Source organism: Bos grunniens, chromosome X (assembly GCF_055505025.1).
Source record: "Bos grunniens cultivar Pamir isolate PY7600 chromosome X, Bosgru_T2T1.0, whole genome shotgun sequence".
In the NCBI taxonomy this organism is placed as follows: domain Eukaryota; kingdom Metazoa; phylum Chordata; class Mammalia; order Artiodactyla; family Bovidae; genus Bos; species Bos grunniens.
In genome coordinates, this window is record NC_141194.1 from 104,134,369 (window position 1) to 104,160,205 (window position 25,837).

Consider the following 25,837-nt stretch of genomic DNA (forward strand, 5'->3'; position numbering starts at 1 on the left):
CTGTCTAACAAGAGCTCTGTCTGACTAGCTTAAGGTACTGAAAAGTTTTTTTTTCTTTTCTGAGTCTACAGTGTTTTCCCATTGTAAAAAATATTTTTTCACTATTACTAAAGCATTTACTTCTTGTTATGACCTCTTTTTTTCTCAAATATCCTCTGACATTAATTTAAAAATGAATGCAGAGAAGCAAGTTAACATTGACTCTGTCCTCCTCCAATATCCAATTGACTGATTTCATAGCTGTTTCAAGTTGGCGAATTTTTGTAAAGCTATTTGTTTTATTTTTATAAAGCATATACAAACACTGCATAAGTATGAAAGTAAGAGTGGTGATGATGAGTGCGAAGAAGGCCAAGTGCCTCCTTATGTTTAGAGAATGGATGTGTGCTAAGTCACTTCAGTCATGCCCCACTCTTTGTAGCCCTATGGACTATAGTCTCCCAGGCTTCTCTGTCCATGGGATTCTTCAGTCAAGAATATTGAAATGGGTTGCCATTTCCTATTCTGGGGATTTTCCTGACCTAGGGATCTAACCTGCATCTCCTGTGTCTCCTGCATTGGCATGTGGGTTCTTTACTATTAGCGTTACTTGGGAAGCTGATATGCTTAGAGGAAAGCTGGAATCAAGATTGCCAGGAGAAATACCAACAACTTCAGATATGCAGATGATATCACTCTAATGACAGAAAGTGAACAGGAACTAAAGAGCCTATTGATCAGGGTGAAAGAGGAGAGTGAAAAAGTTGGCTTACAATTCAACATTCAAAAACTAAGATCACAGCATTGGTTCCATCACTTCATGGTGAACAGATGGAGAAAAAGTAGAAACAGTGACAGATTTTATTTTCTTGGGCCCTAAAATCACTGAAGATGTTGAGTGCAGCCATGAAATTAAAAGACACTTGCTCCATGGAAGGAAAGCTATGACAAACTTGCTGCTGCTGCTAAGTCGCTTCAGTCGTGTCCAACTCTGTGTGACCCCATGGACTGCAGCCTACCAGGCTTCTCCATCCATGGGATTCTCCAGGCAAGAACATTGGAGTGGGTTGCCATTTCCTTCTCCAATGCATGAAAGTGGAAAGTGAAAGTGAAGTTGCTTAGTCGTGTCTGACTCTTAGCGACCCCATGGACTGCAGCCTACCAGGCTCCTCCATCCATGGGGTTTTCCAGGCAAGGGTACTGGAGTGGGGTGCCATTGCCTTCTCCCATGACAAACCTAGACAGCATATTAAAAAGCAGAGGCACTACTTTGCCAACAAAATCCATACAGTCAAAGCTATGGTCTTTCAGGTAGTCATGTACAGATGTGAGATTTGGACTGTGACAAAGGGTGAGTACCAAAGAATTGATGCTTTTGAATTGTGGTGTTGCAGAGCTCTTGAGAGTACCTTGGACAGCAAGGAGATCAAACCAGTCAATCCTAAAGGATATCAATCCTGAATAGTCATTAGAAGGACTAATGCTGAAGCTGAAGCTCCACTACTTTGGCCACCTGATGGGAAGAACTGACTCACTGGAAAAGACCTTGATGCTGGGAAAGATTGAGGGCAGGAGAAGGGGACAAGAGATGGTTGGATTGCATTACTGACCCAATTTACATGAGTTTGAGCAAACTCCAGAAGATAATTACGGACAGGGAAACTTGGCATGCTGCAGTCCATGTGGCCACAAAGAGTTGGACATGAGTCAGCAACTGAAAAACAACATGCAAATACTAATGATTTGTGCATGTGCTTATTTCATAAAATGTTTTTTTCAGTTGGTTTGTCAGCTATCCCATTTGCAAACTTGTGTGACTACCTAGCAGGAAAATTATTTTGCCTTTGAACTAATTTTATTGTTAGTTCTGATATTAGAAGAACAAAGGAAACATAATATTTATGTATTGATGACATTATGATATATACTTGCATATATATTGTATGTGCATATATATATTTTTTAATGTACAAAATTAGGCAACATAAGGAAAAACTGAATTACTATGCTGTACATCTGAAACAAGGTAATAATGAAAATGAACAGTACTTCAATTAAAAGAAAGAAAAGTCAATTTTATAATACCTGTGTGTCATCAATTCTATTTGATTTCATTTTATCTTTCTCTTCCTTTCTCAGGTACCACTACCACTTTTTAAAATGTGTATGTTGTTGATATTTTAGTGGATTGAAAATGGTCCTTTATTTATTTATTAGAATTTTTTATGAAATCCCAATTAAAAAAAAAAATTGCTCATTTGAAATTTGACTGTCGAATACCCAGAGATACCATAAGGACATGTGTGGTTTAGTCACTAAGTCATGTCCAACTCTTTGTGAACTCATGGACTGCAATGCTCCTCTGTGCATAGGATTTCTCAGGCAAGAATACTCTAGTGGGTTGCCATTTCTTTCTCCACATAGGACATACTTTCAAATAAACTCTTCATCTTCCAAGTCGTAGTTACATATCTAGGAAAATACTTAAATGACATTTGTTAAAAATATCTTCAATGTTAATATTAGAATATTATTCTAAGACAATATATATTTACAACTCTAGTCTATCTAAAGCTCTTCTGTTGAATGATAACCAATATGCACTGGAGTAGTCTGAAAAGCACTAGAGACTTTCCAAATGGGAAGTTTGTTAAAGAGATTCATAGAATTAATGTGAAAGAAATTATTGTTCCCTAAAAGCACTTACTTATTTCTAAAGTGTTACTTTGTACAGACCAAAAGCTTTAAGAATTGTTAAAAACAAATGAAAGATCAGTATTTATATAATCATTTTTGCATGTTATTTGCTGGGCTTTAATTAAAGAACTATAAGTTACTGAATCATGTAACATTCCCAAAAGCTCCAAGTAGAAGTATTTGAGTAGGGGCATTTTCCAGTTTGGAGACATTTGGTAAAAAAATAATTAACACCTAGGGTTTGTATTCACTTTGTAAAAAAAAAAAAAAAAGGAGTCAATTCATATATCAAATAATGTACCTTTCTGTGTGCTATTTGGATAACAAATTTTTAGACCTATATGAATTTTGTAATAAAATATAAAACCATATAATAAAAATCATGTTGACTAAGTGATTTACTATTTTGAAAGAAGCCTAAACCATTTGTACTTTTATGGTTTTGGGAGAAAAAATATTCAAAAGTGGTGAATATATGTGTGTGTGTATATATATATATATATATATGTATATATATATATATACACACAGACACACATATAATATCAGATAGATATATATTGATGTATATTACTGTATCTACATGTATATTTAACTTTGCCCAGTTTATCTCATGCTTATTATGAATGTTCATATGTTAAATTGTAGAACACATATTTCATGTCTAGATGCCTTAAACTAAAGGCTTCCCTCACACTTTGCGTGTGTGAGTTATGCTCTGGAAACTTTTGAAAAATGCATACAATTTGGTACAATTGCTTTTTATACAATTTTTATGATCCTATTTGTCATATATTTATGTGCATATTTGAATAATAATTTATAATAAAACATTGTTTAACATTACTTAATTGTATATCATATTGGTATTTACATAAATTACTTATTTTTAATTAAAACTTCTACTATTAAAAGCACATACTCATGGTAAAAATGCAAAATTATCAAATTTTATAGAGTGAAAAAGCTTATAACCCCTGACTACAATAATTCCACTACACAAGCTGCTAACAGATTTAACAGATTTTGTATGTGTGCATCCATCAAGAAATAATTAAGAATGTACAAGCTATACAGATAGATGGGCTTCCCAGGTAGCTTAGTGGTAAAGAAGCTGCCTGCCCATTCAGAAGACCTGGGTTTGATCCCTGGGTGGGAAGATCCCCTGGAGGAGGAAATGGCAATCCACTCCAGTATTCTTGCCTTGGAAACCCCATGGACAGAGGAGCCTGGCAGGCTACAGTCCATGGGGTCACAAAGAGTTGGACATAACTGAACGACTGAGCATGGCATACAGATAGACACACATATACCCAAACACACACTATAATAAATAGTGTATTAATCGCTGGGAACTGATATGATTACATCTAAAATAAATTCCTAGATATAAAATAATTATTCAAATAATACTTGTACTTTAAATTCTGGTAGATACTAAGTTGCCCCCCTCCCGCAAATCACCGGTTTACATTCCCACCTAAGAATATAGAAGTATTTATTTCTCACACTATTCAAAAGTAAATATGAAATTTTTAACTCTTTACTGCTTTAACCATTGAGGTATGTTACCTCATTGATGCCATTTAAATGGTTCCATATATCACATAATTCTTTTGATACTAAAATAAATTTCAGATTGAACAAATATGTAAACATGTAAGGATTTTTATAGTCTTGGAAGTCTTCAGATCAGATCAGATCAGTCGCTCAGTCGTGTCCAACTCTTTGCGACCCCATGAATCACAGCACGCCAGGCCTCCCTGTCCATCACCAACTCCCGGAGTTCACTCAGACTCACGTCCATCGAGTCAGTGATGCCATCCAGCCATCTCATCCTCTGTTGTCCCCTTCTCCTCCTGCCCCCAATCCCTCCCAGCATCAGAGTCTTTTCCAATGAGTCAACTCTTCGCATGAGGTGGTCTAAGTACTGGAGTTTCAGCTGTAGCATCATTCCTTCCAAAGAAATCCCGGGGCTGATCTCCTTCAGAATGGACTGGTTGGATCTCTTTGCAATCCAAGGGACTCTCAAGAGTCTTCTCCAACACCACACTTCAAAAGCATCAATTCTTTGGCACTCAGCCTTCTTCACAGTCCAACTCTCACATCCATACATGTCCACAGGAAAAACCATAGCCTTGACTAGATGGACCTTTGTTAGCAATGTCTCTGCTTTTGAATATGCTATCTAGGTTGCTCATAACTTTCCTTCCAAGAAGTAAGCGTCTTTTAATTTCGCGGTTGCAGTCACCATCTGCAGTGATTTTCAAGCCCAGAAAAATAAAGTCTGACACTGTTTACCCATCTATTTCCCATGAAGTGATGGGACCGGATGCCATGATCTTCGTTTTCTGAATGTTGAGCTTTAAGCCAACTTTTTCACTCTCCACTTTCACTTTCATCAAGAGGCTTTTTAGTTCCTCTTCACTTTCTGCCATAAGGGTGGTGTCATCTGCATATCTGAGGTTATTGATATTTCTCCTGGCAATCTTGATTCCAGCTTGTGTTTCTTCCAGTCCAGTGTTTCTCATGATGTACTCTGCATATAATTTAAATAAATAGGGTGACAATATACAGCCTTGACGAACTCCCTTTCCTATTTGGAACCAGGCTGTTGTTCCATGTCCAGTTCTAACTGTTGCTTCCTGACCTGCATACAAATTTCTCAAGAGGCAGATCAGGTGGTCTGGTATTCCCATCTCTTTCAGAATTTTCCACAGTTTATTGTGATCCACACAGTCAAAGGCTTTGGCATAGTCTTAGGCATTCCTTAAAATAACTCATAACTTGGAAACTGTACAGAGAAAGCTTTTTCAACTAGTCATCAATCATATTTAAAATCTCATTTATTTTGGAGTGCATGTTTGAAATATATCATACTCTTTATTTGTTAATCTACTCGAGGAAGAATATCAATCTCCTTAATTACCATACCTTGTTTTAAAACCTGGAAAAAAGATTAATATAACTAATTATTCTCTTTTTATCAGTGATTATCTGGATAGATTCCAGGTACATATTAATAGAAAATAGTCAATATCTCCATTTTATTATTATTTTTCTTTAAGTCATATTAAATCTTGATATTAATTTAGAGAACAGCAATATCATTACAACATTGGGTCATTTCTATCTAAATATAAATAATATTTGCTCACTGACTCAGTACTTAATTTTCTGAGGATAATTTTAAAGTTCACACAAACTTATTCAATTTGTTCCTAAGTATTTAATTTCTCTTATTATGCAAATGATATGCTGTATCTTATTCTATTCTAATTAATTATTTTGCATACATTAAAAATCTATTAAACTTTGTATGAATTTTGTAACCAGATACCCTACTGAATTATCCTATTTATTTTAATTGCTGTGTGCAGAGATTGTTTTAAAAAATGTAATCATATAATCTACATAAAACATTTTTATTTGTATAAACATTTATACTTTATTCATTTATTTATCCAGTTTTATTATCTGGGGTATTCAGAAAAGCATGGTAATATTAGTGACAATGTGCATCTTTGCTTACTTTATTTATAGCAAAAATGTTGCTAATAAAAGTGATTCGAAAGCTAACCCAGTATTGTAATTACCTTCAATTACAAATAAATACATTTTTAAAAGGTGATTCTACAAAGGATATGCAAATCAAAACCACAATGAGATATCACCTTATATGTTTTGGAATGTCTATAATCAAGAAAACAACTGATGACAAGTGTTGGCAAAGATATTGTGATAAGGGAATCATACACTATTGGTAGGTATGTAAATTGTTTCAGTCACTATGGAAAACAGTATGGAAGTTCCTCAAAAAAATTAAATATAGAACATGTAATCCATCAATTTCATTTCTGGGTATAAATTGAAAGGGAATGAAAACAAGAATTCACAGAGATAGGCTCTCCCATGTTTATTGCAGAATTCACAATACCCAAGATATGGAAACAATCTAAGTGCCCATCAATGGATGAATGGATAAATAAGATGTGTTAGGTATGTGCAATGGAATATTATTCAGTCATGAGAAAGAAGAAAAGTCTGCTATTTGCAATGACATGGATGGACCTCCAGTACATTATGTTAAGTGAAATAAATTATATGGAGAAAGACAAGTACTGAAGGACATCATGTCAATGGGGAATCTAAAAACAGCTATACTTGTAGAAATAGAGTAGAATGATGATTATTCAGGACTATTGGGTGCAGGAATTGGATATATGTTTTTAATGGTACAAACTTGGAGCTAGTAGATAAATAATGCACAGCATAGCTATTATAGTCAGCCATACTGTATTATAAACTTCAAAGTTACTAAGAGAGTACATCTTAATTTTCCCAACTACAGAAAAGAAAAGATAATTACTGACCTGATATGCATTAGCTAATGGAGTTGTAATATTTCAGATGTAAATATATCAGTCAACACACTGTATACTTTAAATTTACACAATGTTATATATCAATGATATTTCAATAAAATGATGCTGGTTTTTGTTTTGAGATATGTATATTTATTTACCTATAATTATATCTAGAGCTTCTAAAAGAATATGCTGTGCTGTGCTTAGTTGATCAGTTGTATCTGACTCTTTGTGACCCCATGGTCTGTAGCCCGCCAGGCTCCTCTGTCCATGGGATTCTCCAGGCAAGAATACTGGAGCAGGTTTGCATGCCCTCCTTCAGGGGATAGTCCCAACCCAGGGATTGAAACCAGGTCTCTTTCATTGCAGGCAGATTCTTAACTATTTGAGCCATGAGGGAAGCCCAAGAATACAGGAGTGGGTAGCCTATCCCTTCTCCAGGGGAACTTTCCAACCCAGGAATCAAACCAGGGTCTCACGCATTGTAAATGGATTCTTTACCATCTGAGCTACCTGGGAAGACAGGAATACCCAGCTACTAATATATTTGTTAAGAAAATTTTTACTCAAGAATTTACGTGTACACCCGTGGCGGATTCATGTTGATGTATGGCAAAACCAATACAATATTGTAAAGTGAAAAGTGAAAATGAAGTCACTCAGTCATGTCCGACTCTTCGGGACCCCATGGACTGCAGCCTGCCAGGCTCCTCCGTCCATGGGATTTTCCAGGCAAGAGTACTGGAGTGGGTTGCCATTGCCTTCTTTGATTCTAGTATATATCTTACTATATATTAATAGCAATATCCATATGTGCTAGTCAGGTTTATTTAAAGACTAACTTTCCCCAGTAATCTGTTGGAAACTAGCATGTGGCAAATTGTTTTAGCCTGCCACACTCACACAAATACACACTGAGTTATGGAAAAATGCTTACCTCTTTCTTTGACAGTCATTTTAGATATTAAGTAGTGGACATAAAGCTCAACTTATGAAGTTCCTTACACAGAGGACTGAAGAAATATTTTTAAATAGTAAGTCTGATAAGAGAACTATCTAGCTTCTATGAAGAACTCTTACAACTCAATAATAAAAAAGTAAATAGCCTAATTATAATCATGCAAAAATATGAACAGAGATTTCTCCAAAATAGATATAAAATGACCAACGAGCATATAAAAAGATATTCAGCACCATTAGTCACTTTGGAAACGCAAAAACAAAATGAATATGAGATACCATTGCATACACACAAGGATGATTGTAATAAAAAATGCAAATAATAAGTGTTGACAAGGATAATGGTAATATTCATGCATTGCTTATGGGAATAAAATGTTGCAGCCACTTTGTAAAAATTTTGACTGTTCTTATAACTGTTAAGTATAGACTTTCTGTGATCCAGCTATTCCATGTTCTACTGTAGGTATATAACCAAGAGTAATTAAAACCTGTGTCCACTCAAAATACTGTACATGAATTTTTATCTCACTGTTATTCATAATATCCAAAAGAGTATAAACAGCTCACATGTCCATCAACAGATGACTGAATGAATAAAATGTGACATTTAATTTGGCCATAAAAATGGAATTCTACAACATGGATAGACTCTGAAAATATTAAGTGAAAGAAGCCAGTGGTCACAAAGATCACATAAAGAATTGTATTTGCATGAAATGTGAAGTGAGGATATGCAGCAGTTATTTGGTGACAAAAAATTACAATCACTTTCAGACTTTTAACACAAAATACTAATAAAAATCTGTGCACATGAAAATTCTGAAAAATATGAATCAAAAGTCTGATTGATTCATTTCCATTTTTATTTTTTTAAAATTTCCATCCATAACAATGTATTTATTTTAAAATAAGAAAAATATAATATCAAAAAGTGATATATACTCTCCAGATAACAATTTTAACAGTAAGAATAATAATATTTTATAATAACAGTAATTCCCTAGGTTCCAATCTTCTTGGAAATAGCCTAAAAATTTGTCCTGGGGGAATTTACTAATTGCCACATTTGACCACCTACTTCGGAGAAGGCAAAGGCATTCCACTTCAATACTCTTGCCTGGAAAATCCCATGGATGGAGGAGCCTGGAAAGCTGCAGTCCATGGGGTCCCTGAGGGTCAGACAAGACTGAGCGACTTCACTTTCACTTTTCACTTTCATACATTGGATAAGGAAATGGCAACCCACTCCAGTGTTCTTGCCTGGAGAATCCCAGGGATGGGGGAGCCTGGTGGGCTGCCATCTATGGGGTCGCACAGAGTCGGACACGACTGAAGTGACTTAGCAGCAGCAGCAGCAGCAGCAACCACCTACTTAAACTGCCTTGTGACTATTAATCTTAATTGACATGCTAAAGAAGAAAGATATCAAATTTAGTGAAAAATTTTGTCCTATGTATAAATTGATCAATTTCCCTTTAAGAGGGAAAGGGCAAAAGTATGAAGTCATGTTGATTCAACACCATTATACCTTAGAAGCTGTATTAGATGAGAATTTAATTTCCTCTAAATGCTGACTTCCTAAGAATTTCTAGTTTCTGATGGCTTTTTTTTTTTTAATTTAAAGCAATCAAAGAAGCACAGACAAGGTTTAAGCCCTCTTATTTTCCTTAATCTGTTTAACAACCATTACATGCTTGCATGCTTAGTATCTCAGTCATGTCCCACTCGTTGCAACCTCATTGATGGTAGCCCACCAGGCTCCTCTGTCCATGGGATTTCCCAGGCAAGAATAATGGAGTGGGTTGTCATTCCCTTCTCCATGGGGTCTTCCCAACCCAGGGATCCAACCCACATCTCCTGTGTCTCCTGCATTGACAGGTGGCTTCTCTACCCACTAAGCTTAATGCTGTTCATATCAAAACTACAAAAATTCAAGACTACTAGTGTTGTCAGGAAAACATTTAGGAAAAAAAGTTAAATGGTACTACCCTGTCCAATATACAATTTATTTTTTTAATCATTGGAGAAGATATGCCTCACAAAAGTGTAGTGAGAAAATTGACAAGTCAGGCTAAAACATAATATATGCTTTCATACCATTTTATATAAGAAATAGGAAAATATGGCTCATTCAAAGGAGCAAAATAAACCTCCAGAAATCACCTCTGAAGAATTGCTGGCATCAATGTATTGTTAGACAAATATTTTAAAACAGCTATTTTAAATATTCACAAAGAGTTAAAGGAAAACAGGGGCAAAGGAGTTAGGAAAAAAAACAGGAAAATGATATATGACTAAGCTGAGAATATCAAAAGAGATAGATTTAAAAAGGAAAAAATGCAATTCTGAAACTGAAAGTTATGAGAACCAAGTTGAAAAATTATCTAGAGGGTCCAAAAAGCAAATTATACAGATAGATAAAGCCATCAGTGAACTTGAAGACAGATCATTAAAAACCAAATCAAGATTTCCAGGAGAAATAGCAACAACCTCAGTTATGCAGTTGATACCACTCTAATGGCAGAAATATAAGAGTAACTAAAGAGCCTCTTGATAATGGTGAAAGAGGAGAGTGAAAAAGCTGGCTTAAACTCAACTTTCAAAAAACTAAGACCACGCATCCTATCCCATCAATTCCTGGCAAATAGAAGGGGGAAAAGTGGAAACAGTGACAGGTTTTATTTTCTCTGGGCTCCGAAATCACTGCAAATGGTGATTGCAGCCATGAAATTAAAAGACGCTTGCTCCTTTGAAGGAAAGCTATGACAAGCCTACACAGCATAGTAAAAAGCAGAGACATAATTTTGCCACAAAGGTCCATATAATCAAAGCTATGGTGTTTCCAGTAGTCATGTACTGATGTGAGAGTTGAACCATAAAGAAGACTGAACACCAAATAACTGATGCTTTCAAATTGTGTAAATTGTGACACTGGAGAAGACTCTTGAGAGTCCCTTGGACAGCGAGGAGATCAATCCAACAAATCCTAAAGGAAATCAACCCTGAATATTCACTGGAAGTACTGCTGCTGAAGCACCAGTGCCTTGGCCACTTGATGCGAAGAACCAACTCATTGGAAAAGACCCTGATGCTGGGAAAATTTGAAGGCAAAAGGAGAAAGGAACACAGAGGATAAGATGGTTAGGTAGCATCACTGACTCAATGGATATGAATTTGTGCAAACTCCAGGAGATAGTAGAGGACAGAGGAGTCTGGCATGCTACAGTCCATGGGTTTGTAAAGAGTCTGGCATGATTTAGCTACTGAACAACAATGGTGTCATAGGTATTTTTTGCACATAAGTGTTTTAGAAACATTTTGGCATTCTACAATTTACCCCAAAAATATTCATTAAACATTAAATCTGCTTTTAGAATTTTATGCAAAGGAAGTAATCAAAGGTTAAATATTGCACATTGATTTATCTAGAAGACTATCATAGCCTTCCTTACATAAAATTGAAAATTTTATCATACTCAAACTTCAATAAAGTACAGTGGTATATAATTAACTATAAATGGATATAAAGCATTCTATAACTAAAAGTATGAAAAAATATAAATCAAAACAATAAGAATATTTCATTTTCATTTTTATGTTTGTTTATTTTTCAAATTTTCATCAAGGTATATATGGACTAACATAAAATAGAAAAATTTTATAGTAAAAGTTATACACCCATTACAGAATTATTAAAAAGTGTTTAAATAAAGATCAGCTGTTATACCACTCAAATATTTAGAACTAAAATTTTCCAATAAATTAAACTATACTGGAAATTACTATTATAAAATTGTGCAATGACTTCTGATACAACTTGGTGGATTTGCACAAAATGACACAGGTTAAAGGTGCAATTCTGAACAAGACTAGTTATTTCAGACATCAACTGTAAGTTTAAGGGATCCCAGGCCTCCTGTAATTCTGAAAAACTGGCTATAATATTGGAAGACTGTCCCCTCAGAGTCAATAATTCACTATAGTGACAACAGTAAGGAAAATGCTATACATACAGTTGTAGTTTGTTATAGCAAAAATAAACAATTCAGAATCAGGTAAAGGAGAGATGTACAAGATGAGGTATGGGAGGACCTTATAAGCTTTCATTTTCCTCTTCCTAAGGATTCAGGCAAGTCACCCTCCTGGCATACCAATGTGTGACTACAAGGAATATTGTTTCTGCGTCAAGGGATCTCATCCGAGTTTTGGTGTCTGTATTTTGGGGAGAGTTTCATTATACAGGCATGATATACTAAATTATTAGTCACTTGATTGAAACTAACCTCCAGCCATTTTTCCCTCTCTGGAAGAAAGGCAAATATCATATCGTCCAAAGCTTCAACTCTCTAATCACATAATTGACCTTTCTTCCATGACCAGCCCCCATGCTGTATCATTGTATTGCCCTAACCTCTCTATGGATCCACCATTAGTTATCTTAGCATGATCTGGATGTGTTTGGATGGGCCCAAAATGAATAACAAAGACACACCTATCACTAGGAAAATTAAAAAAAAAAAATTAGAGGCTATATTCCAGGGATAAGGCCAGGCAAATTCTTCATTATACAAGTTAAAAAAAAAAAAAAAACTGTATATGGAACATGGGTCCAACTATATTGTACATAATTGAATAGAAACATAATGGCATAAAATAAGCCAAATTATTACAAGCATTAATCTATCAATAGATTATTCTTTTTCACACTTCTCAATTTCCTATTTTTAAAACAAATGCATATTCATTTATAGATAGAAATGCATATATTATTTAGAGATGTTTGGGAAAATGCATTAGGAGTAAGGCATTAATAAATGTAATGATTTATTTCTTGGAACCATTTTACATATTTTTCAAGTCACTGAAAATAGACTAGAAAGTTTTTAGGCAAAACTTTAAAAACTCCATTCCATGGGAGACATTGACAAATACTGCATTAAAATGTCTTTGATCCACTGATGTGAGATATGGTAGATTTTAAATAAGAAGTTTCTTCTTTCCTAGAATCAGTAGCAGGCTTTGTCATTAAAAAAAAAAAAAAAGTTTCTTTGCAAATTAACCACACGACAGATATTAAAGTCAAAGCATCTGAACTGCAGCAGCAACACTAAACATAGTTATTATCTTGAACCATGTTAAAACTTTGAACTTAAAAATGATACTTAAAAACTAGTATATGTAATGAATGTCTTATTAGACAACATCTTATTCTCTACCTCTCAGCATGTTCAACTCTGATAATATATGCAAATTCTTCCTTTTCAAACTTTAAATGAGAATATGAGAACATCTTGAATTATCATAGAAAACTAACAAATTACAGTGCTTTTGACTTAAATGAACACCTGATAAAGAGCTAAGACACATTTGTAGAACACTTACTCTACAAATTAAATCAAAATGTATACAGAAAATACATATACAGACATTTTAAAATGAACATTGAAAGCACTATTGGTTTAAAACACACGCAGGCACACAGAAAAACATTCTAAGGGAAAAGCAAAAAGAATATTATGACTTGATAAAATAATAAGAAAATAATTAGAACTGTTTACTGTATATACTTGAATTTATCTTTGCCTTTAAATATGAACTTGCATCAAAATAGTATTCATAAAAAGAGTTGGGAATGGGTTAGTAATCTATTTCAAGTTAATATATAAAATGAAAAGAAGCAGATGATATTAGGAAGAGGTGGTAAGAATACACAGAAGAAATGTACAAAAAAATATCTTCATGACCAAGATAATCACGATGGTATGATCACTCACCTAGAGCCAGACATCCTGGAATGTGAAGTCAAGTGGGCCTTAAAAAGCATCACTATGAGCAAAGCTAGTGGAGGTGATGGAATTCCAGTGGAGCTATGTCAAATCCTGAAAGATGATGCTGTGAAAGTGCTGCACTCAATATGCCAGCAAATTTGGAAAACTCAGCAGTGGCCACAGGACTGGAAAAGGTCAGTTTTCATTCCAATCCCAAAGAAAGGCAATCCCAAAGAATGCTCAAACTACCGCATAATTGCACTCATCTCACATGCTAGTAAAATAATGCTCAAAATTCTCCAAGCCAGGCTTCAGTAATATGTGAACCGTGAACTTCCTGATGTTCAAGCTGGTTTTACAAAAGGCAGAGGAATCAGAGATCAAATTGCCAACATCTGCTGGATCATGGAAAAAGCAAGAGAGTTCCAGAAAAACATCTATTTCTGCTTTTTTGACTATGCGAAAGCCTTTGACTATGTGGATCACAATAAACTGTGGAAAATTCTGAAAGAGATGGGAATACCAGACCACCTGACCTGCCTCTTGAGAAACCTGTATGCAGGTCAGGAAGCAACAGTTAGAACTGGACATGGAACAACAGACTGGTTCTAGATAGGAAAAGAAGTACGTCAAGGCTGTATATTGTCACCCTGTTTATTTAACTTATATGCAGAGTACATCCTGAGAAGCGCTGGACTGGAAGAAACACAAGCTGGAATCAAGATTGCCAGGAGAAATATCAATAACCTCGGATATGCAGATGACACCACCCTTATGGCAGAAAGTGAAGAGGAATTCAAAAGCCTCTTGATGAAAGTGAAAGTGGAGAGTGAAAAAGTTGGCTTAATGCTCAACATTCAGAAAACTAAAATCATGGCATCTGGTCCCATCACTTCATGGGAAATAGATGGGGAAACAGTGTCAGACTTTATTTTTTTGGGCTCCAAAATCACTGCAGATGTTGACTGCAGCCATGAAATTAAAAGACGCTTACTCCTTGGAAGGAAAGTTATGACCAACTTAGATAGCATATTCAAAAGCAGAGACATTACTTTGCCAACAAAGGTCCATCTAGTCAAGGCTATGGTTTTTCCTGTGGTCATGTATGAATGTGAGAGTTGGACTGTGGAGAAGGCTGAATGCTGAAGAATTGATGCTTTTGAACTGTGGTATTGGAGAAGACTCTTGAGATTCCCTTGGACTGTGAGGAGATCCAACCAGTCCATTCTGAAGGAGATCAGCCCTGGGATTTCTTTGGAAGGAATGATGCTGAAGCTGAAACTCCAGTACTTTGGCCACCTCATGTGAGGAGCTAACTCGTTGGAAAAGACTCTGATGCTGGGAGGGATTGGGGGCAGGAGGAGAAGGGGATGACAGAGGATTAGATGGCTGGATGGTATCACTGACTCGATGGACATGAGTCTGAGTGAACTCCAGGAGTTGGTGATGGACAGGGAGGCCTGACATGCTGCGATTCATGGGGTGGCAAAGAGTTGGACATGACTGAGTAAGTGAACTGAACTGATATAAAATGAAAAGTAAAAGGATCAGCAACCTATCCAAGGTCAAAATAAAATCAATGGCACAGTCAGGTTCCTACTTATTTACTGCAGTCCCTGAAAGAACCACTACATTTTTGCCTGCTATTTGCATCTCATGTACCACCACAGAAGTATACTTTGTAAATGTTTTTAATAAGGAATGAAGGGTTTGTTTGCTCATTATTCTGATTTTAAAGAAAGCAGTTAGATTTCACAACATATATGTACCTATATCTGCCCTTTTGAGCAAGAAAGATGTGTCAATTCATTAAAAGTAATGTCTGGGTGTGTTTGTGTATGTGTGTATGACAAATTCTAGTACAATAAACTCAAAGTCTTCTCTGTAAAAACAAGGAAATTTGAAACGACAAAGCTATTATAATAAGCACAACATTTCAATCTGAACAAACTTTGATGTTTCATTGTGAGGAAGAAGAAAGCCAATTTATTTAGAAAAATATGCAGAAGTCCATGAGATGTAGTCATCTAGTGGCTGTCTTAAGACATATTTTCTTTTTATCTATAGTGAAGTCTCTCAGTCACGTCCGACTCTGTGACCTCATGGACTGTAGCTTACCAGGCTCCTCAGTCCGTGGGATTTTCCAGGCAAGAGTACTGGAGTGGGTTGCCATTTTCTTCTCCAGAGGGTCTTCCTGACTCAAGGAGAGAACCCAGGTCTTCCACATTGTAGGCAGACACTTTACCATCTGAGCCACCAGGGAAGTCCAAAGTACTGCTAAGTCATAATTTTGTGGTGTTGAAACTTTTTTCATGTAGTCTCTATGTCATATTTGTTTCAACTGTCTATAGTCCTTTACTCCCTCTAGTGAAGTTTCAGGATGTATATATCAGCGATAAAGATTGTATTATCAAGAGGAAATGCCATCCTACAAATCCTATTACAAACTTTCTGGCTTGCATGTTTGTTCTAGTTTTAAAAATTAAATGTATTGCCCAAAGAATTTGCACTTAGCATCTTAGTTTTCTGTTGCCTGCAGTAATTGCACAAACTGCAACAGTCTTAGTTTGTTCCAGGACCTAATCAGTTCAGTTCAGTTCAGTCACTCAGTCACGTCCAACTCTTTGTGACTCCATGGACTGCAGGACAACAGGCTTTCCTGTCCATCACCAACTCCTGGAGCCTACTCAAACTTATGTCCATTGCTTCAGGGAGGCCATCCAAACATCTCATCCTCTGTCATCCCCTTCTCCTACCGCCTTCAATCTTTCCCAGCATCAGGGTCTTTTCTAGTGAATCAGCTCTTCGCATCATGTCTTTCCAATGAATATTCAGGACTGATTTCCATAGACTGGTTGGATCTCTTTGCAGTCCAATGGATTCTCAAGTCTTCTCCAACACCACAGTTCAAAAGCATCAATTCTTCAGCATTCAGCTTTCTTTATAGTCCAACTCTTAGATCCATACATGACTACTGGAAAAAGTGTAGCCTTGACTAGCTTTGTTGGCAAAGTAATGTCTCTGCTTTTTCATATGCTGTCTAGGTTGGTCATAGCTTTTCTTCCAAGGAGAAAGCATCTTTGAATTTCATGGCTGCAGTCACTATCTTCAGTGATTGAGAGACATAAATACAGAAAATCACATTTTACCAAAGCAGAACCCCTTCCAAGCAGAAAACTTTGCAGGAATCCAAACAAGATTAGAAAAATCTGAACCATAATTGCCAAATATTTGGAGACTCAGAGTGCAGAAACCTGAGACTTAAAAACTCCTGGGGAGTCCCCTGGCTTTTGTGAGTATTTTGTCCTGAATCTCTACTAGATTCTCACAGCGAAAATCAAAGAAAATTTTCTTTGGACTTCCAACATGGAATGGGAATGTAACTTTGAAATATGTCAGAACATTCTATTGTTCTTAACAAGGCTTTCCTTCAAGAGAAACTGTATTACCAAGGACAAACATTTTGGAATTTTATCAAAGCTAACTGACTTGAGCTAAGTTAAATACCCAGTCTCAGTCCTTTTCAATATGCTTAGCAGGAGGAAGAGAAGGTTTACAGCCTTGGGACTCAGGCTCACTAAAAGACTAAGAACTGGCCATAAGACTATAGAATGCTTTTTCTCCCTCTAGACCTTTATACCACATCACTAAAATCTATTTATTGGAGTTCCTTTTAACCAACTCATTATATCTTGCTTTCAACAAAAAGTTGTAAGGAATAATAAAAGGTTGCTAAAAACAGTTTGAAGGAACAGAGAAAAACATCAGTACTAGAGTGAGGCATGGCAAAAAAGTTGGATATTTTAGACCATAAATTAAAAAAAAATACTGTGATTAATTTGCTGAAGGCTTATCAGCTAAGAATGCTGCCTCCCACAGCAGTAAGCAAAGGATGTGCAGACATCAGAGATTATAATCACCCCCAATGCTGAGCCTTGAGGGAACTCAGGATGGAAACAAGGAATACCTGCTGGTCATGAGACTACAGTCACACTTGATGGTGCAGCTTGAAGAAACTCAGGATGAGAAAACACAGGATGCTGGCCCCAGATACCTGAGGTGCATTATAAAGGAACTATTTCAGTAAGCCAAGACTCTTGCATCTTCCCATATACAGAAAACCATTAAATTACTTAAGATATCTGGTTTTCTTTAATTAACAATAAATATCTCACCCTCTCCCACTGCCTCCTCAGAACAGTTTTCTCAGCATTATCTGAAATGCTGTCTCCTGGGCTTGAAGTCCTAAGAATGTCTGCAGAATAAAATTAAATTCTCAGCTTTTAGTTTGTGCGTTTGTTTTCAATAGACAGGCCACCATGGAAAAAGTAGGCAACATGCAAAAACAAACACATAATGTAGGCAGTGAGCTTTAAAATTTAGAAGGAGAAAAAAAGAAAGGCAAAAGGTTAAAAACACTACAACAGGAATGAAGAATGTCTTCAACAGGTTCATTATTAAAATGGAAATTGCCAGTGAAGGAATCTCTGAGCTTGAGAATACATCAATATAAGTTAATAGAAACTTCTCAAACTAAAAAGTAAAGAAAAATATAAAGCAGAAAATTCAAGTACTGTGGGACAATTATAAAAGGTAAAACATGATGTACATGTAATGAGAATACTACAAGGAAAAAGAAATGGAAGATATTTCTGAAGAAATAGTATTGGAGAATTTTATCAAACTAATGTCAGACACTAAACCATAGATCTAGGAAGATCAGAGAGCATCAGAAAGAATAAATGCCAAAAATACTACTTAGACTTTTCACAGTCAAACTGCAGAAAGTCAAAGACAGAGTCTTGAGAGAAACTTTACCTATAGAGGAGCTAAGATAAGAATTTTATTGTTGTATTTCAGTTGCTAAGTCATATCTGACCCTTTGCAACCTCATGGATGCCTGGCTCCTCTGTCTAGCACTATCTCCTGGAGTATGCTCAAATTCATGTTCATTGTTTCAGTGATACTATCTAACCACCTCATCCTCTGCCATCCCCTTTCCCCTTTTGCCTTCAATTTTTCCCAGTATCAAGGCCTCTTCCATTCAGTCAGCTCTTCATGTCTGGTGGCCAAAGTTTTGGAGCTTCAGCTTCAGCATCAGTCTTTTCAATGAATATTCAAGGTTGATTTCTTTTAAGATTGAGTGGTTTGATCTCCTTGCAGTTCAAGGGACTCTCAAGTGTCTACACCAGCATGGCAATTCAAAAGCATCAATATTTTGGCACTCAGCCTTTTTATTTTCCAGCTCACACATCCATACTTGACTACTGAGAAGACCATAGCTTTGACTATATGGACATTTGTCAGCAAAGTAATGTCTCTGTTTTTAATAAAGTGTCTATGTTTGTCGTGGGTTTCCTTCCAAGGAGCAAGTGTCTTTGAATTTTATGGCTGTAGTAACTGTCCTCAGCGATTTTGGAAATCAAGAAAATAAAATTTGTCCCAGCTTCCACTTCTCCTTTTTCTATTTTATTTGACTTTGTATATTTTTCTCTGATGTTCTAGCTTTCTATATGTAGATATGTGTTAATGATCTACAACAATTTCCTTCTCTCTGAAGAATTTTTACAAAATTTCTTATAAAGGAGGTATCTACAACAATTTCCTTCTCTCTGAAGAATTTTTACAAAATTTCTTATAAAGGAGGTCTACTATAAAGCAATAAATTTTCTCAGTGTTTGCCTGAGAAAGTATTTATTTCTCCTTCACTGTTAAAGGACAATTTTACAGAATATAGAATTCTGGATTGGAGTTTGGGTTTTATTTCTCTAAACAATTTAAATATTTCACTTCATTCTCCTCTTGCTTGTATGGTTTTTGAAGAAAAGTGGAATGTAATTGTTATCTTCAACTTTTCCTCAAAACCATACAAGCAACAGGAGAATGAAGTGAATCATTTAAAGTGTTGAGAGAATTTAAACAAAAACCAACAGCTCCAATCTAGAATTCTGCATTCTTTAAAATTGTCTTTTAGCAGTGAAGAAGAAAAGAATACTTTCTCAGGCAAACATTGAGAAAATTTGTTGCTTTAGAGTAGACCTGCTTTACAAGAAATTAAAAAAAAAAAACTTCAGAGAGAAGGAAATCTATGCAAATCAATACCTCATTTCTACATATAGAAAGGTAGAGCATCAGAGAAAAATAAGCAAGGTCAATAAGCACTTTTATTTTTCTTAGTTGATCTAACAAACAAATTTTTGTCTAAAATAATAGCAGCAAGTGTGTATATCATGTATAAGTAAAATGAATGACTGTGATTATACAAAGGACCTGAGGAAGGAATTAGAAGTATTTTGTTATTGTAAAGTACTTCCTTATGAACAAAGCTAATGAAGATGATGAAATTCCTACTGAGCTATTTAAAACCCTAAAAGATGATGATGTTAAAGTGCTGTATGCATTATGTCAGCAAATTTGGAAAATTCAGCAATGTCTACAAGACTCCAGTCAGTTTTCATTCCAATCCCAAAGAAGGGTGATGACAAAGAATGTTCAAACTACCATACAATTGTACTCATTTCACATGCTAATAAGATAATGTTCATAATCCTTCAAACTAGGCTTCTACAGTATGTAAACCAAGAACTCTCAGATGTACCAGCTGGATTTAGAAAAGACAGAGGAAGTAGAGACCAAATTGTCAACATCTATTGGATCATAGAAAAAGCAAAGGAATTCCAGTAAGAAACATTTACTTCTTCACTGACAACACTAAAGCCTTTGACTGTGTGGATCACACAAACTGTGGAAAATTCTTAAAGAAATGAGAACACCTGATCACCTTGTCTACTGAGAAACCTGTATGCAGGTCAAGAAGTAGCAGTTAGAACCTATACATGGAACAGTGGTTCAAAATTGGGAAAGGAGTACATTAAGGCTGAATATTGTCATCCAGCTTATTTAACTTATATGCAGAGTACATTATGCAAAATGCCAGGCTGGATGAATCACAAGCTGGAATTAAGACTGCCAGCCCACTCCAGTACTCTTGTCTGGAAAATCCCATGGACAGAGGAGCCTGGTAGGCTGCAGTCCATGGGGTCGCTAAGAGTTGGACACAACTGAACGACTTCACTTTCACTTTTCACTTTCATGCATTGGAGAAGGAAATGGCAACTCACTCTAGTGTTCTTGTCTTGAGAATCTCAGGGACGGGGGAGCCTGGTGGGCTGCCATCTATGGGTCTCACAGGGTTGGACACGACTGAAGTAACTTAGCAGTAGCAGGAGAAATATCAACAACCTCAGATATGCAGATGATACCACTCTAATGGCAGAAAGTGAAGATGAATTAAAGAGCCTCTTGATGAGAGTGAAAGAGGAGAGTGAAAAGGCTGACTTAAAACTCAACATTCACAAAACTAAGATAATGGCATCCAGTTCCATCACTTCATGGCAAACAGATGAGGAAAATGTGAAAACAGTGGCGGTTTTTATTTTCTTGGACTCCAAAATTGCTGTGGATGGTGACTGTATCCACAAAATTAAAGGATGCTTGTTCCTTGGAAGAAAAGCCATGACAAACCTAGACAACATATTAAAAAAGCAGAGATACCACTTTGCCAACAAAGGTCTTTATAGTCAAACCTATGGTTTTTTCAGTGGTCTTGTATGGATGTGAGATTTGGACCATAAAGAAGGCTTAGCACTGAAGAACTGATGCTTTCAAATTGTGGTGCTGGAGAAGACTCTTGAAAGTCCCTTGGACAGGAAGGAGATAAAACCAATCAATCCTAAAGGAAATCAGCCCTGAATATTCATTGGAAGAACTGATTCTGAAGCTGAAGCTCTAATACTTCGCCCACTTTATGTGAAGAACCAGTTCATTGGAGAAGACCTTGATGTTGGGAAAGATTGAGGGCAAAAGGAAAAGAGGTCAACAGAAGATGAGATGTTTGAATGTTATCACCGACTCCATGGAAATGAGTTTGAGTAATCTCTGAGAGATGGTGAAGGATTAGGAAGCCTGACATGCTGCAGTCCATGAGGGCCCAAAGAGCCAGACGATATTTAGCAGCTGAAGAACAGCAACAGCAACATGGTATTTCCACTCCCTGTGAAGTGGTGTACTGTTATCTGAAAGCGTACTTGAGTTAGTGGTAAAAACATATTGACAATACTAAGACAACCAATTTAAAAAAGTTAAAAAGGAAGTATATTTGATATGTTAAGAAAGTAGAAACAATGGAATCATATAAAATGCTCAGTTAAAACCACAAATGGTGAAAAGGATAGAAGAGAAAAATAGAACAAAGGTCAAAAGCAGCAGATAAAAAAACAGTAATAGATATGATAGCTATTAATCTAACTATATGAGCCACATTGAACATCAATACCCTAAATATAACAATAAAATACAGAAATTGCCAGACTAGATGTAAAACAAGTTCCATCTAAATATGTTCCATCTAAAAGAAATCCACTGCAAAAGTAAAACCACACATGGATTAATATTAAAAGAATGTAGGAAATTATATTATGTAAACACCAAACAAAAGAAAGCTATGTTAGCTACCTCAAATTCAGATAGTCCAGAGTTCAATGCAAGAAAAAGTATCAGGAATAAAGAGAGATATTACATAGTAGAAATGATTCAATTTCCCAACACACAACAATACTTAGTGTGTATTAATCTAATAAAAACATAAAAATATGTGAGGATAAACAACAAAATTCTGTAAAACAATTCAGTTCAGTCGCTCAGTAGTGTCCAACTCTTTGCAACCCCATGAATCACAGCATGGCAGGCCTCCCTGTCCATCACCAACTCCCGGAGTTCACTCAAACTCACGTCCATCAAGTCGGTGATGCCATCCAGCCATCTCGTCCTCTGATGCCCCCTTCTCCTCCTGCCCCCAATCCCTCCCAGCATCAGAGTCTTTTCCAATGAGTCGACTTTTCACATGAGGTGGCCAAAGTACTGGAGTTTCAGCTTTAGCATCAGTCCTTCCAAAGAAATCCCAGGGCTGATCTCCTTCAGAATGGACTGGTTGGATCTCCTTGCAGTCCAAGGGACTCTCAAGAGTCTTCTCCAACACCACACTTCAAAAGCATCAATTCTTCAGTGCTCAGCTTTCTTCACAGTCCAACTCTCACATCCATATATGACTACTGGAAAAACCATAGCCTTGACTAGATGGACCTTTGTTGGCAAAGTAATCTCTCTACTTTTGAATATGCTATCTAGGTTGCTCATAACTTTCCTTCCAAGGAGTAAGCGTCTTTTAATTTCATGGCTACAATCACCATCTGCAGTGACTTTGGAGCCCCCCAAAAATAAAGTCTGACACTGTTTCCACTGTTTCCCCATCTATTTCCCATGAAGTGATGGGACCGGATGCCATGATCTTCGTTTTCTGAATGTTGAGCTTTAAGCCAACTTTTTCACTCTTCTCTTTCACTTTCATCAAGAGGCTTTTTAGTTCCTCTTCACTTTCTGCCATAAGGGTAGTGTCTTGTGCATATCTGAGGTTATTGATATTTCTCCCTGCAATCTTGATTCCAGCTTGTGCTTCTTCCAGCCCAGCATTTTTCATGATGTACACTGCATAGAAGTTAAATAAACAGGGTGACAATATACAGCCTTGACGTACTCCTTGTCCTATTTGGAACCAGTCTGTTGTTCCATGTCCGGTTCTAACTGTTGCTTCCTGGCATGCATATAAATTTCACAAGAGGCAGGTCAGGTGGTCTGGTATTCCCATCTCTTTCAGAATTTTCCACAGTTTATTGTGATCCACACAGTCAAAGGCTTTGGCATAGTCAATAAAGCAGAAATAGATGTTTTTCTGGAACTCTCTTGCTTTTTCCATGATCCAGCAGATGTTGGCAATTTAATCTCTGGTTCCTCTGCCTTTTCTAAAACCAGCTTGAACATCTGGAAGTTCACAGTTTACGTATTGCTGAAGCCTGGCTTGGAGAATTTTGAGCATTACATCACTAGCGTGTGAGATGAGTGCAATTGTGTGGTAGTTTGAACCTTCTTTGGGATTGGAATGAAAGCTGACATTTTCCAGTCTTGTGGCCACTGCTGAGTTTTCCAAATTTGCTGGCATAATGAGTGTAGCACTTTCACAGCATCATCTTTCAGGATTTGACATAGCTCCACTGGAATTCCATCACCTCCACTAGCTTTGTTCGTAGTGATGCTTTCTAAGGCCCACTTGACTTCACATTCCAAGATGTCTGGCTGTAGGTGAGTGATCACAGCATCGTGATTATCTTGGTTGTGAAGATCTTTTTTGTACAGTTCTTCTGTGTAGTCTTGCCACCTCTTCTTAATATCTTCTGCTTCTGTTAGGTCCATACCATTTCTGTCATTTATTGAGCCCATCTTTGCATAAAATGTTCCCTTGGTATCTCTAATTTTCTTGAAGAAATCTCTAGTCTTTCCCATTCTGTTGTTTTTCTCTATTTCTTTGCATTGATCACTGAGGAAGGCTTTCTTATCTCTTCTTGCGATTCTTTGGAACTCTGCATTCAGATGGTTATATCTTTCTTTTTATCCATTGATTTTCACTTCTCTTCTTTTCACAGCTATTTGTAAGGCCTCCCCAGACAGCCATTTTGATTTTTTGCATTTCTTTTCCATGCGGATAGTCTTGATCCCTGTCTCCTGTACCATGTCACCAACCTCTGTCCATAGATCATCAGGCACTCTATCTATCAGATCTAGGCCCTTAAATCTATTTCTCATTTCTACTGTATAATCATAAGGGATTTGATTTAGGTCATACCTGAATGGTCTAGTGGTTTTCCCTACTTTCTTCAATTCAAGTCTGAATTTGGCAATAAGATGTTCATGATCTAAGCCACAGAGAGCTCCCAATTTTGTTTTTGCTGACTGTATAGAGCTTCTCCATCTTTGACTGTAAAGAATATAATCAGTCTGATTTCCGTGTTGACTATCTGGTGATGTCCATGTGTAGAGTCTTCTCTTGTATTGTTGGAAGAGGGTGTTTGCTATGACCAGTGTGTTCTCTTGGCAAAACTCTATTAGCCTTTGCCCTGCTAATTAAGTATTCCAAGGCCAAATTTGCCTGTGACTCCAGGTGTTTCTTGACTTCCTCTTTTGCATTCCCGTCCCCTTATCCTTAAAAAGAAAAAAATGTGAGGCAAAACTAATAGAATTATAAGAAGAAGTAGGTGAATTCACTATTATACTTGGAGACTTTAACCCTCCACTATCAGAAATATGTAGATACTACAGGTAGCATATCAGTAAGGGCTTAGCTGAACTTGATAGAGCCACCAGGCAACTGGATAAAATCGACATCTATGAACAACTTCATTTAATAAACATACTTCTCATACTCATGTGGAACATACACCAAGACAGAGCATATTGTAAGTCATAAAACACAGCTTCAAACATTTAAAATAATAAAAATTAAATGAACAAAGGTACTGCAAGGAAGAAAAGGTAGTCTTTTCAACAAATGGTGATGAAACAACTGAACATCATGCAAAACTAAATCTTGATAAAGACCTTACACCCTTCATAAAAATTAAATCAAAATGGGTCAGAGATCTACATGTAAAATACATAAATATAAAACTTCTAAAAAAAAACAGGAGAGAACTTAGATAACAATGTATTTGCTGAAAACTTTTATATTTAGGTCTTCCTTTGTGTCCCTGGGGGATTGGTTCCAGGACTCCATATGAACGTTCCCATGAATGCTCAAGTCCCTGACAGTTGGTCTTTTCATTCACAGGTTCTGCATCTGAGGATATGGAGGGTACACTGTACAACACCAAGGAATTATCCATGAAAAAAATTAGTTGATTAAATGGCATTCATTAGATGGAAAAAGTTCAGCTCCACTAAAATCAGTCAAAAGAATGAACAGATAGACTACAGACTAGAAAATACTAGGAAAAGCATAGCTGATAACCATATTTTAGATAACCATTATCTAAAATATGAAAATACCCATAAAATTCAACAATAAGGCAATGAACAACTCTGTTAAGAAAAAAAAAAAAAAAAACAATGAAAAGATTTAGCAGACACTTAATCAAAGAAAATATGAAGATGGCAAACAAGCATGTGACAAGATAT